General features: G+C 40.1%; 1 non-coding gene across 1 annotated transcript; it reads left to right on the top strand.

Moving 5' to 3' along the window:
• Window positions 1–8,593: 8,593 nt before the first annotated feature.
• On the top strand, window positions 8,594–8,699 carry LOC132600958 (small nucleolar RNA R71). Its single transcript, XR_009567412.1, has one exon. It is a non-coding gene; the product is annotated as a small nucleolar RNA R71 (small nucleolar RNA).
• Window positions 8,700–13,188: the final 4,489 nt, after the last annotated feature.

A 13,188-nucleotide genomic window follows, 5' to 3' on the forward strand; every position in this document is an offset into this window, starting at 1 on the left:
TATGACACGCTATGCTATGACACGACACGCCATAACATGCTATGACACGATATACTATAACGCGACATGCTACGACAAGACAAGATATGATACGATACGATACGATATGATAATACATGACATGATAATAGTTCTATTTTCTATGTCCTATGACTCCATGACGTTATTCATCATACACTATGTTATTGCTTGTGTTATCTTCCATGTCTTACATACTCGGTACACTATTCGTACTGACGTCCCTTCTTGTGGACGCTGCGTTTCATGCCGCGCAGGTCAGCAGACAGGTGGACTTGATCTTTAGGAGTTTACCAGCAGTACTCTACAGTGCTCCAGTTGTTCCGGAGCTTCACTTCAGTGGTACTATTTTGTATATGTACATTCGGGCACGATAGTACTCGGCCCTTTCTATGTATAAGTATACTATGTCTAGAGGCTCGTAGACAGCTATGTACAGTCAGTCAGGTACAGCTAGATATATGATGTTTGGCATGATAATGCTGTTGTATAAAGTGTTAACGAAGTTTACTAGTCTATGTTCATAATGACGCTGCTAATGTTAATGTTCATTAATGTTCAAAAAAAAAAGAAATATGGCTCTGTTTATACATGATAGATAAGGGGTGCTCGGTACAAGTATCGGGTACTCGTCACGGCCCCTAGTTGGGTCGTGACAGAAACTCTGCCAAAATTTTCCCAGAAATAGAAAAAGAAGTAGTAGTATGATTGAGATAAAAGTACAGAGAAGGAAGAATTATGACAAGTTATGAAGGTATTAGTAAGACAGCTTGTGAGATACTAAGGGTATGATCGATCAGAAAGGGTGAAGGGTTAAGTATGCCTAGTTCACGGAGTGTAATTAAAACATGTTGAGAATTGTGAATAAGATTAAGAAGTGTTACGCTATCGGATGGATTACGAACAGGCTGTAACGTGAACACCATAAGGATTTCCATAGAAATGAGTAAAGCCAGCAACAAACGGATAGAAACCAAGATGGTATTTGAGACAGTGCTGAGAATTATTGGCAAAGACCTTAGATAATATGACATCAGAAGGTGGATACTTATAAAAAGGAAAGAATACGACAAGAGAATGGTAACGAATAACTTAAGGGATGTTCTGAAGGATAGCAATGCTATACTGGATTAGAGGTTAAGATGTTGACAATAGAGTTATTGGCTAATGATAATGTGACATATAGGCAGTAAAGGAGAAGGGATAGCGAATCCCTCTTATAATAGGATATGAGAAAACCAAATGGTGAATAGAGGAAGGGGAAAGAGTATGGCGAAATAGACAACAAGTGAATTTTAGTACAATAAGATATGTAGAGCAGAATATACCAGGAGAAGGAAATACTATGACTAAGATTGGATGCACTTTGTACGAATGGTACAGGAATAGTTATGCAACCTACGAATACTTGTATACTAGGAACAAGGTCAAGTGAGTACTTGATAAGAAGAGTAAGAATCCAGTAACAACAATGTGGTTGCGATATTTTGGATACATCAACGAAAGGTATAAGGTGGTTTGAGACAAAACTACGAAGATATAATTAGTACTGAGGGAAAAAGCCATGATTGTGCTTTGATATCAATTCAAAGAGATAAGAGAAGAATATAAGGTCTGCATAAATACTAGCGTGGTAACGCTAAGGTATTTTCTGGGCAGATTTAAGCACCTACACATACCCGTGTAAAGATTGTTATAAGATGCGTAATAGGAGGACTAAGAGCAAGTTTGAGTAAATGGGAAATATCAGAGTTTGAGGCAAAAATAGATAAACGACACGAGATAATACGCCTAAAGTATTGCCATTTTGGGTAAGGGAAATTACGAAATGATCTAATCAAGACAATCAGAACAAGCGGGTTACCGGTTACTGGATGACAGTAAAATTATAATATGAGGAGACCCTAGCGTTATTTGATAGCCAACCCTAAAGATCTAGATCAAGAAATAAAAGCAAATGATAGTTAAAGACCTTTAAAAGAAAGTTAGAAAGTGACACATGATGCTGCGGATTCCAGAATACAGATTGTCGCAGCGGAGTAAAGTAAGGATATATGGGATATAAAAATGTTACCTTCTGGAAAGTTTCGTTTTACTCGTAGAACCTGCGAAGGGTCTACAGGTTACCGGAGGCTTGCAACACTCCAGGGATATTAAAGTCTAATAAACCGACGAGGGACGTCTACGCGTTATAAAAAGCTTATTTAAAGATTTAGTGGTAAGATAAAAGAAACGATACCTTAAGGGGATGACTATAGGAGAAGCACAAGAAGAAGGTAAGATTTCAGCGGAAGAGCAATACAACTGACAACGAACTGCGAAGTAAGAAAAGGTCAAGGCAATGACATGAAATTATTACCTCGGGAAACAACAGAAGGAGGAGATACTATAGGAATGACTATGTAGAGATATGGGATGCGTTATAATAAATTATAGCGAATCGACAAACGGAAAAGAGATGAGAAGGGCATAATCAAATAAGAGAACACTGAGAAAGTACTGGAGGTTCAGGACAAGTTTAACATTCAAGGACGAATGTTCTAAAGGGGGGAAGGATGTTATACCCGGTAATTTTGTTTTATATATTTTATACGTCGAGTTATTCGCAAGAGGATCGACTCAAGTTAAAGACGAGATCATTTTCGGACACGGAATAGAAATCTTTAATTAAAACACAAATTGTTTATAAATTTTATTTAGTATAAAAATATTATTTGATATTAGGGATTAATTAATTGTGATTAGATTACTAAGTAGGAATTAGTGTGTAATTAAATTAAATTAATTAAGATTAATTGCTAGTGGGCTCACCCGAAATTTTAAAAAAAAGAAAAAAAATCAAACAAAAATCCAAAAGTGGATTTGTGACTCACCAAGGTGGGGGACACGTGTCCCCCTAGGAACAAGCATATATATACATAACATGTAGTGAATGACTTTCATTTTACAACATTTTCACAAAACAATTCAAGAAAAAAAAAGGAAATTAACCATGGCTGCTCTCGGCCAGCCATGGTGGTGAAAATAATTATTGATCTTTTAATATTTGTATCAATTTCAAGTCCAATACAAATCCAAGGAGGTGATAGCAACATTTGATTTTAAGTTGGAGAAGAAGGAATTGCAAAATCGGAACAATTGAGCGTACAAATTTCTCCGAGGAAATTGTGGTAAGATTTTCCTATTTTATGGTGTAGTTGTGTTAATAATGCTGTAATGAAATTATTAAAATTGAATTGGACGAAATCGGAAGTAAGAAAATACGTGAAATCGTTACTATGTAAAATTGTTGATTGAAATGGATTTAGAATTGTTATGGGCTGAGTTGTGAGAATTTTATGTGTATATTGTTGTTGTTGGTATTTCTGTGTTGACAGGAGGATAATTGGAAATTCGGGTTAGGCGAATATATAGGGGGAATGCTGCCCGATTTTTGTTAAGTCCTTGAATAATGAGAAAAACCCCTAAACAAGAATGTATATGTTAAAGAACAAGTTCTATAAAGCGATGGGCTACGGATTTACGAACTAGAAAGTATAGTTACTGACGATAACGTTACTTTTATATTAAATAGGCTAAAGGGGCGACAAAGCGAACGGTTTTGCGATTAGTCGTCAACAGGTATGTAAAGCTGTCCCTTCTTTCTTTTGGCATGTCTTAGATTTAAGCGATGAATGATATAAGCTTTGGGGTAATCCTATTCATAAGTCTTGAGCGTGATTCATGATTCTTATTCACTTTTTGATGTTAGAAATCTTAAGTGATTGAGCTTCCCTCTTCAGTCTTTTTGTACGTTGGATAATAGTCGATATTTACCAGCTTCTATTCTTAGGAACTCTATGATGACTCATGTCTTGACTTCTATAAAATGTTTCATACTATATTGACAAGTAACATTTTGTAACTTCATTACATATTCATACTGTATATCATATGTATTGTTATTGCTCCACCTGATCAGCTGGATTATGATATTCTTAAGCCGGCAGCGGCTGCCCGAAGGGCCATTATTATTAAGCCGAAAGCGGCTGCCCGAAGGGGCCACCATTATTATTAAGCCGGAATCAGTTGCCCGAAGGGGCCATCATTATTATGCTGGAAGCAGCCGTCCGAAGGGACTATTGTGTTATTAGCCGGAAGCGGCCGTCCGAAGGGACTATTGTGTTATTAGCCGGAAGCGGCTATGAGTAGGATATTCTATATTTATATTGTGTATTATAGAATTTGTGTAAGGGACCACATGACATGGTTCAAAATGTTGTGCCAGGTTACTCCCGGGTTGCTTTGTAAACTTGCTTATTGTTACGCTTTTCCTTGTTTTATGATTCAATACTGCCTTACATATTCAGTACATATTCCGTACTGACCCCCCTATCTTCGGGGGGCAGCGTTTCATGCCCGCAGGTACAGATACTCGCTTTGGTGATCCGCCAGCTTAGGATTCCCTTTCTGCTATCTTGGAGAGCTTCGTTGTTCCGAAGCCTAGATTTTGGTACAGACCCTTTTTGATGTATATTTGTGTATATTTCCTAAGGGTATGACGGGGCCCTGTCCCATCATATTTCACTGTTGAAACTCTTAGAGGTCTGTAGACATGTATGTGGGTTGTATTCAGATGTGATCAGTTGTGTTTATATGATCATTATGGATGTTCTGTCGCTGTAGCAGCCTTGCCGGCTTGCTTATACTATCGTTTCGTAGTGGCAGCCTTGTCGGCTTGCGTAATATTTTGATGTGTAGTGGCAGCCTTGTCGGCTTGCGTAATATTTTGATGTGTAGTGGCAGCCTTGTCGGCTTGCGTAGAATAATGACATATACAGTGGCAGCCTCGTCGGCTTGCGTATGTTCATATGATGTGATGTGGTTAGTTGAGGGCCTGTAGTATCGGTCCAATAATGTTGACAGGTACGTATGGGTGCCCAGCTGGGGCACTAGTCATTGCCCACGGGGCTAGGTCATGACACTACGCCTGTTACCAAATAATTGGCAATGTCAGCATACCACGGTGCTACCTCTATTGACACAGCCAACACCCTCTCGTCTGGAAAAGCATCATCTATATCTAGTTCATCAGAAGGTCTCCCAGCTTCTTTAAGCCGAGAAAGATGGTCAGCAACCTGGTTTTCAGTGCCCTTGCGGTCCTTCATCTCAAAATCAAACTCTTGCAGCATAGCACCCATCTGATAAGTCGTGGCTTTGTTTCCTTCTTTGCCATGAGGTATCTCAAGGCTGCATGATCAGGTTAAACCACTAGTTTGAACCCCAACAAGTAGGCCCGAAATTTCTCAAAAGCAAACGCAATGGCAAGCAGCTCTTGCTCCGTCACTGTGAAATTCATCTGGGCAGCATTCAGTGTTCTGCTTGAATAATAGATCGGGTGCATAATTTTATTGTGCCTCTTCCCAAGAACAACACCTATTGCTAAACCACTAGTATCACACATCAGTTCAAATGGTAAGGACCAGTCAGGAGCAACAATAATAGGAGCAGTAGTGAGACGCTCTTTTAACTCCTCAAATGCCTTTCGGCACTTATCATCAAACATAAACTTAGCCTCTTTTTCAAGAAGCTTACACATTGGGTTAGAAATCTGGGATAAATCTTTGATGAAGCGCCTGTAGAACCCAGCATGTCCCAAGAAACTTCGGACACCTTTGACTGAGATAGGTAGTGGAAGTTTTGCAATCACATCAATTTTCGCTTGATCGACCTCATTTCCCTTTTCAGAGATTTTATGACCAAGGACGATCCCTTCCTTCACCATAAAATGGCACTTCTCCCAATTTAGCACGAGATTTGTCTCCTCACATCTTTTGAGCACTTGACCCAGATGGCCAAGACAATCTTCAAACGAATCCCCCACAACAGAGAAGTTATCCATGAATACTTCCAAGAAGTCCTCTACCATGTCAGAGAAGATTGACATCATGCACCTCTTAAAATTGGCTGGTGCATTGCACAAACCAAAAGGCATCCGGCTAAATGCAAACGTCCCATAAGGACAAGTAAAAGTCGTCTTCTCCTGATCTTCTAAAGCAATGTTGATCTGATTGTAGCTCGAATAACCATCAAGGAAGCAATAGTAGGAACACCCCGCTAGCCTATCAAACATTTGATCAATATAAGGCATGGGAAAATGGTCCTTGCAAACTCTCCATCCGGTTACGGTTCTAGTTCGGATCAACTCATTCTTTGCATTCGGCACCACAGTGATGTCGCCCTTCTTAGGAACACATTGACGAGGATCACCCACTTACTATCAGCAATTGGGTAAACCAGTCCCGCATCCAACCATTTGATGATCTCTTTCTTGACGACCTCTTGCATATTCTCGTTCAGTCGCCTCTGATGCTCTACACTCGGTCTGCTATCCTCCTCCAACTGGATTTTGTGCTAATAGATCCCAGATGGAATACCTTGAATGTCTGCGATGGTCCAACCAATAGCACGCCTATACTCCCTCAACACCTCCAAAAGCTGTAAAAGCTGCTCCTTAGTCAGTAGGGCTGAAATAATCACTGGCAATGGATTGTTCGGACCAAGGAACTCATACTTCAGATGTGATGGGAGCTGTTTAAGCTCAATGATCGAAGGCTTTGCTGGAGGAGTTGTTCTATTTTCCAGATAAAGATTTAGCTTCTTTGGGTGGTATGAATATGAACCCAACCCAAAAAGTGAATTAACTGTCTCCACATAGCCTTCCATGTCCTCAGCATCGAAATTCACAAGAATACCAGCTAGAGCTTCACCCAAACTTTCTTCTTCCATCTTGAACTCCACTGCTTCATCATCAACATCAAAGAAATCAATTACCGAAATACTCTCGTAAGCACTTGATAACTTCATCCCTTTGCTTGCCTGAAAAGTCACTTCTTCATTGTTGACTGAGAACTTAATTTCATTTTTCTCCGAATCCATCAAAGATCTCCCTGTAGAAAGGAAAGGTCTCCCCAGAATAATAGGAATGTCCCGATCAACAGCACAGTCAAGAATCACAAAATAAGCGGGCAACATAAAATTAGCAACCCGCACAAGTACATCATCAACCACCCCAACAGGTCTTTTGATAGACCTATCAGCCATTTATAACCTCATAGTAGTCGTCCTTGGCATCACCAAACCTGATTGTTTGTATATATTTAGGGGCATTAAATTAATACTTGCCCCATTATCACACAAAGCACGAGCAAAATCATGGTGCCTAACAGAATAAGGAATGGTGAACGCCCCAGGATCTCTCTTTTTCTGAACAGTTGTAGTTGAAATGATGGAACTCACAGTGTGACTCAAACTCACTGTTTCATGTTGTACTGTTTTATTCTTGGTTAGCAGATCCTTCAAATATTTAGCAAAACCGGGCATCTCCTTGACAGCTTCCAAAAAGGGAAAATTTAGAGATAACTGCTTCAACTCATCATAAAACTTCTCAAACTTAGCATCTTCCTTCTTCTTTACCAACCTCTGAGGAAAGGGAGGTTTAGATTTGAGAAGCTGCGTCAAAGGGTGGAGAGCCCTTTTTACAGTCTGCTTACTTGTGTTATCATCTTCCTTCACCATCTCTGGAATATTAACCACCTTCTTGTCAGTAGGATTCTCATCAACAATAATGGGTGCTTCAGACTGCACCTCATCCTCTTCATCTATCGACTCAAGATCAATCACCTTCTCATCAGTCCCCTGGAGTATTTTACCACTCCTAGTAGTGATGGCAAACACACGGTCTACACCGCCTCCCCCATTCTTTGGATTTGGAATAGTGTCACTCGGAAGTCTTCCCTTTTTAGGAGGGTGCTGCTCTCTAGAAATATCCCTCATCTGTGACTCATGATTCTGAATAGCCGCTGTATGGGAACCCACTGTCTTTGTCAGCCCAGATAAAGTCCTCTCAGACTTAGACTGATTGGCCAGAATCTTCTCAAGCATTAATTAAACCTTCGAACTATCTTGCTCTGTTGACTGCCCTTTCGGTGGTATATAAGGATTGGAACTCTTGTTCCCGAAATTGTTACTGTTGTGTTAGCTCCCTTGGTTAGCACCACCATAATTATTGTTGTAGTTCCCAGAGTTGTTATAAGCACCTTGACCTTGTTGAGGTCTCTATTGATTCTGATTCTAATAACCACCTTGGTAGTTCTGTCTTTGGTAACCCCCTTGAGAGTTATTAACATAATTAGCGTCTTCAACCTGCATAGGTGGCCCATCATGGAACGGACCATCTTGAGTATGGTACATCCCTTTTGGTAAAACTGTATCATCCTCACAAACATTTACCTTCTTGATCTGGGATTCATCAAACGTTTTCATTAGCAAGGAAATATTTGCTGCAAGTTCTGCCAATGTTTGCTGGCTGTCTTGATTCTCCTTTACTATATTCTGGATCATAGCACTACCATATGGTACCACATCAGCATTTTGTGAGTGCCAAGCCTGATTATGAGTCATTAACTTATTAAGTATGTTGGTCACTCGTCGATAAGTTTTGTTCATGAAACAACCATCAGCTGCATTATTAGCAACTGACTGCGTCACTGGATCTAGACCTCGGTAGAACTTCTCCATTAATATGTGTTCGAGAAAACCATGATTCGGGCTCTTCTGCAAATACTCCTTGAATCTCTCCCATGCTTTATATAGTTGTTCCCCCGTTCGCTGCTTAAATTCATATATCTTGTCACGAATTTCAGCCTTCTTTCTAGGGGGTACCATTTTGTGAGAAAAGCAGTCACTATCTCTGCCCATGAAGTAATCAAATTTCGAGGCAGCTTCTCAAACCATGTTCTTGCCTCCCAGTTAAGGAATATTTAAATAACCTCAACCGAACAGCATCTTGTGGAACGTTGTTCTGAACGTGATTAGCACACACAACCACAAAATTTTGCAAATGACGTTGAGGGTCATTCTCGGTAGAGTTCCGAAAATATCCCTCAAGCTTCAACAACTGGTATAGAGAGGTGTCAATTTTCACGCTAGCAGTTGCAACTCGAGGCTGAACAATAGCACATGCATAGTCCTCCTCCGCAACAAGATCAGCGAAAATATTCTCATCATCTGATTCATTCGCCTGATTGTTCAACTGATTCCCCTGGTTGCCAGCACGTTGATTTTGCTGATTCTGATTCATGTTCGCCTAGTTTACACAAATTAGCAAACAAGGTGTGATGGAATAAGCAAAATACTTCAATCAAAGCAAACACTATTTAGTAATTTCAAAATCGTATTACCCGGCAACGGCGCCAAAATTTGATACGCTCAAATTACACCTATCAATGGTATAATGCGGACGTTGTCAAATATAGCAACCCAACAAGTTTGGAGTTGAATCCCACAGGGAATATGGTATGAAAAGGTTACTAAAGTCGTAGGATGCTAAGCTTAGGTCTAATATCTTAATCCGATGGTTTTGGTAATAGTTGGTTTTTCTATGACTAATTGCTATCTACTTGCTTTGGTGGAAAATTATGGTAAAAGAAACTAAGGTTGTGTCCCCGTTAGATAGAGTGTATGATCATGGGTATTGATCTTGATATACTTCTAATGGATCATTATATGAATGCATTTAATCTCTATATGAATCTCTACTATTTCCCAATAAATAAAGATTATCTCTTTCTATGATTTTCCCAAATTTAAGAAAGTAACTATGAAGAACGATTAATCATTCCAAGTAAATTCTTCTTATTTCGAAGTGAATTTATTAAACAAAGTTTAAATCGTTGAGTCCTTGTTATTTATTCTTACCAACCCTAATTATTTTTCCCAAATAAATCAAGGTGTATGGCTTTAATCAATGTTTGCAACCATTAATTATGAATGAAGAATGAGAATAAATAATCCCTAATAATCCATTATGTGTATATTAATCACAACCCAATCACACAACACCCATCATTGGGTTCACAACCCTAGTAAGGGAATTTAGCTACTCATGACAAAAAACAAGAAATAAGTAATTGAAGAATTCATAATTGCTTACTTTCGAAGAAAAGGGGAACTGATAATACTTGAATTGATGTTTGAACCTTAAAAAACTAGAGAGAATTTAATGTTCTAAGCAAAAAGTCAAAATTTATTAACTGATAACTATTAAAACCCTACAATGACTATTTATAGGTTCTGAAAACGTGGAAGTTGCAGATTTGCACTTTGGTCCCCGTCGATACGAAATACGGTCCGTAAAGTGAAATACGGACCGTAAACCAGTTTACGGCCAGGTTTTTCTTCCAGTTTTGAGCAACTTCAATCTCTTGAGATACGGACCGTAAATTAGTTTACGGTCCGTAAACTGCCCAAACGTCTTTCAACTTCCAAAACTTCGACTTTCTGCCAGATGCTCGAATGGTTAAATACGCTTTGAAATACGGACCGTAAAGTGGAATACGGTCCTAAAAGTTGTTCGTAAATCACCATTTCCTCAGCCTGCATTTCTGGTTCTTCTTATTCTTTAATACGCCCATGGAATACGGCCTGTGTTTAAGAATACGGACCGTAAACTGAGTTTACGACCACTTCTGCACTTTTAACTGTTTTCATTCTGAATCTGTTCCGTTTCCTGAAAAACACTAAAAATCAGGTAAAATCACATAGACTTGCTTAAAAACAAATAAAACTTATAGCAGAAAAGCATCGATTGTGGCGTAAAATCACGCCACATCAATGCGGGGCTGAGTGGCACCTGAAGTAGATGCTCCCCCTCTGCCTCTACCTCGACCTGCTGGAATCTGGAGAGTCTGCCCTGTTGGGCGCACAGAAGAAGAACCAGCCGCTGATCCTGCGGGCTGAACCCCAACTCTACCACTCATCGACGGGCAATCTCGCATCATGAGCCCAACCTGGCCACAGGCATAGCAAGAATCTGAACCTCGGCGACACTATCCGGAATGTAATCTACCACACTGGCTACATCGCGGTACTGGTGGTCTCCTCTGGCTATAATCACCCCCAAACTGGGAACCTGAAGCTCTCGAACTATGATCCTGTCCTGAAGGAATGGAGCGGTCAAATCTCCTACCTACAAATCGTGGAGGTGCACTAGTTGCCGACTAGCCCGAGTGTCTAGGATATGTCTGCCTCGATCCCCCTCTAAAATCACTGCCTGCACCCATAGATCTGGCCTTCTTGCTTTGCCCTCTATCAATATCATGCTCACCCCTTTGGGGATGTTGTTGCCCTTCTAAGTTCTGGGCATGGGCCTGAATGCGGGAAATGTCCATCCCATCTTGCAATGAAGCCGTCAAGCAGTCCTTGAACAAGTGTGGCCCTAAGCCACTCACAAATCTGTGCACTCTATCCCCCATGTCGGCCACCATAGTCAGGGCATAGCTAGCCAATGAATTAAACTGAAGGCTATACTCTCGGGCACTCATATTTCCTTGTTTTAAATTTAAGATTCTATCCGCTCTAGCTCGTCGGACCTCAGGTGGAAAATAGTGGCAGAAAAAGGCATCTACAAATTCTTGCCAAACTGGAGGAGGTGCATTCTATTTCCTTGAGGATATCCAATTGTTATACCGAAGTACCGCCACATCTCAGAGTCTATAAGATGCTAACTCCACAGATTCAGTCTCAGAGGCATGAATAATCTTCAATGTCCTCAACATTTCATCATAAAGCCTTGCGGGTCTTCATCTGGCTTTGACCCAAAAAACTCCGGAGGATTCAAACTTAGTAAATCACGGGCTCTAGTACTAACTACCCTGTCACTTGGACCCGAACTCTGCCGCTGTGCCTGGGCGGCAACTAACTGTCTCAATAGATGAATAGCCTCGGTCATTTGTTGACCCGAAGTAACCAGTGGAGGAACTGGAGGCGTAGGAGCTCAAGCTGAAGCCTCCTCTTATTCTTCTGTCACGACCCAAACCCGCGGGCCATGACTAGTGCCCGAACTGGACACCCGTATACGAACCTGTTAAAATATAATCAAACTGAATCTATGAACAATATGGAAACTTTCAGAAGAATTCCAACGGTTCATAACGTCATCATATATGTATATTCAGATAAACTGTCTCCTGAGGAGTCACAACTGATCAAATCATAAAATGATACGCAAGCCGACAAAGCTGCCACTACACATCAACATCATGTCATATGCAAGCCGACAAGGCTGCCATTACAGACGGACATCATATAATAGCACATCGGATAGACACAGCTAAACAGAACTTATACAAAACCCACACACATGTCTACAGACCTCTAAGAGTACTAACAGTGAAATATGACGGGACAGGGCCCCGTCGTACCCTTGGATAAACATACATATATGTATATATCGTAAGATCTGTACCAAAAGTCTAAACTCCAGAGCAACGGAGCTCTCCAAGACAACTGAGTAGAAGTCCTATGCTGAAGGGTCACCAAACCGACTATCTGTTCCTGCGGGCATGAAACGCAGCCCCCGAAGAAAGGGGGTCAGTACGGAATATGTACTGAGTGTATAAAGCATGAAATGCAGTAAAAAGGATCATAACTGAAATAAGGAGTACAGAAACAAGTACAATGTCCAGAATACCAAAACACTTGCCCTTTTGAAACATAAATCATGCATGTCAATATCATATATCATATCCGGCCCGTTATGGGGCTCGGTGAACATGGTCGCCACCCCGTCTTTGGCGCCATAACACATCATAACTCCATAAACACATCATAACGCCATAACACAGCATAACTCCATAAACACATCATAACGCCATAACACAGCATAACTCCATAAACACAACATAACGCCATAACACAGCATAACTCCATAAACACGGCATAACGCCATAGCACAGCATAACTCGATCAACACAGCATAACGCCATAACACAGCATAACTCCAGTATATATATATATATATATATATATATATATATATATATATATATATATATATATATATATATATATATATATATATATATATATATATATATATATATATATATATATATATATATATATATATATCATATTCCGGCCCTCTAGTGAGGGACTCGGTGAATAATGCAGTGAGACTGCGCACGATAACATACCCGGCCCGGGACTCGGTGAAGGACATATTGAGGCATGTACAAGCAGTGAGCAACCATATGAAATTTAAAACATTAACAGGACTCAAACAGAATAAGACGAAGAGATTAACACCTGAGTATCAATAGCGACAATTATATCAAGTATCCCTCGAAT

This window comes from Lycium barbarum, chromosome 6 (genome assembly GCF_019175385.1).
Source record: "Lycium barbarum isolate Lr01 chromosome 6, ASM1917538v2, whole genome shotgun sequence".
NCBI classification, from domain to species: Eukaryota; Viridiplantae; Streptophyta; class Magnoliopsida; order Solanales; family Solanaceae; genus Lycium; species Lycium barbarum.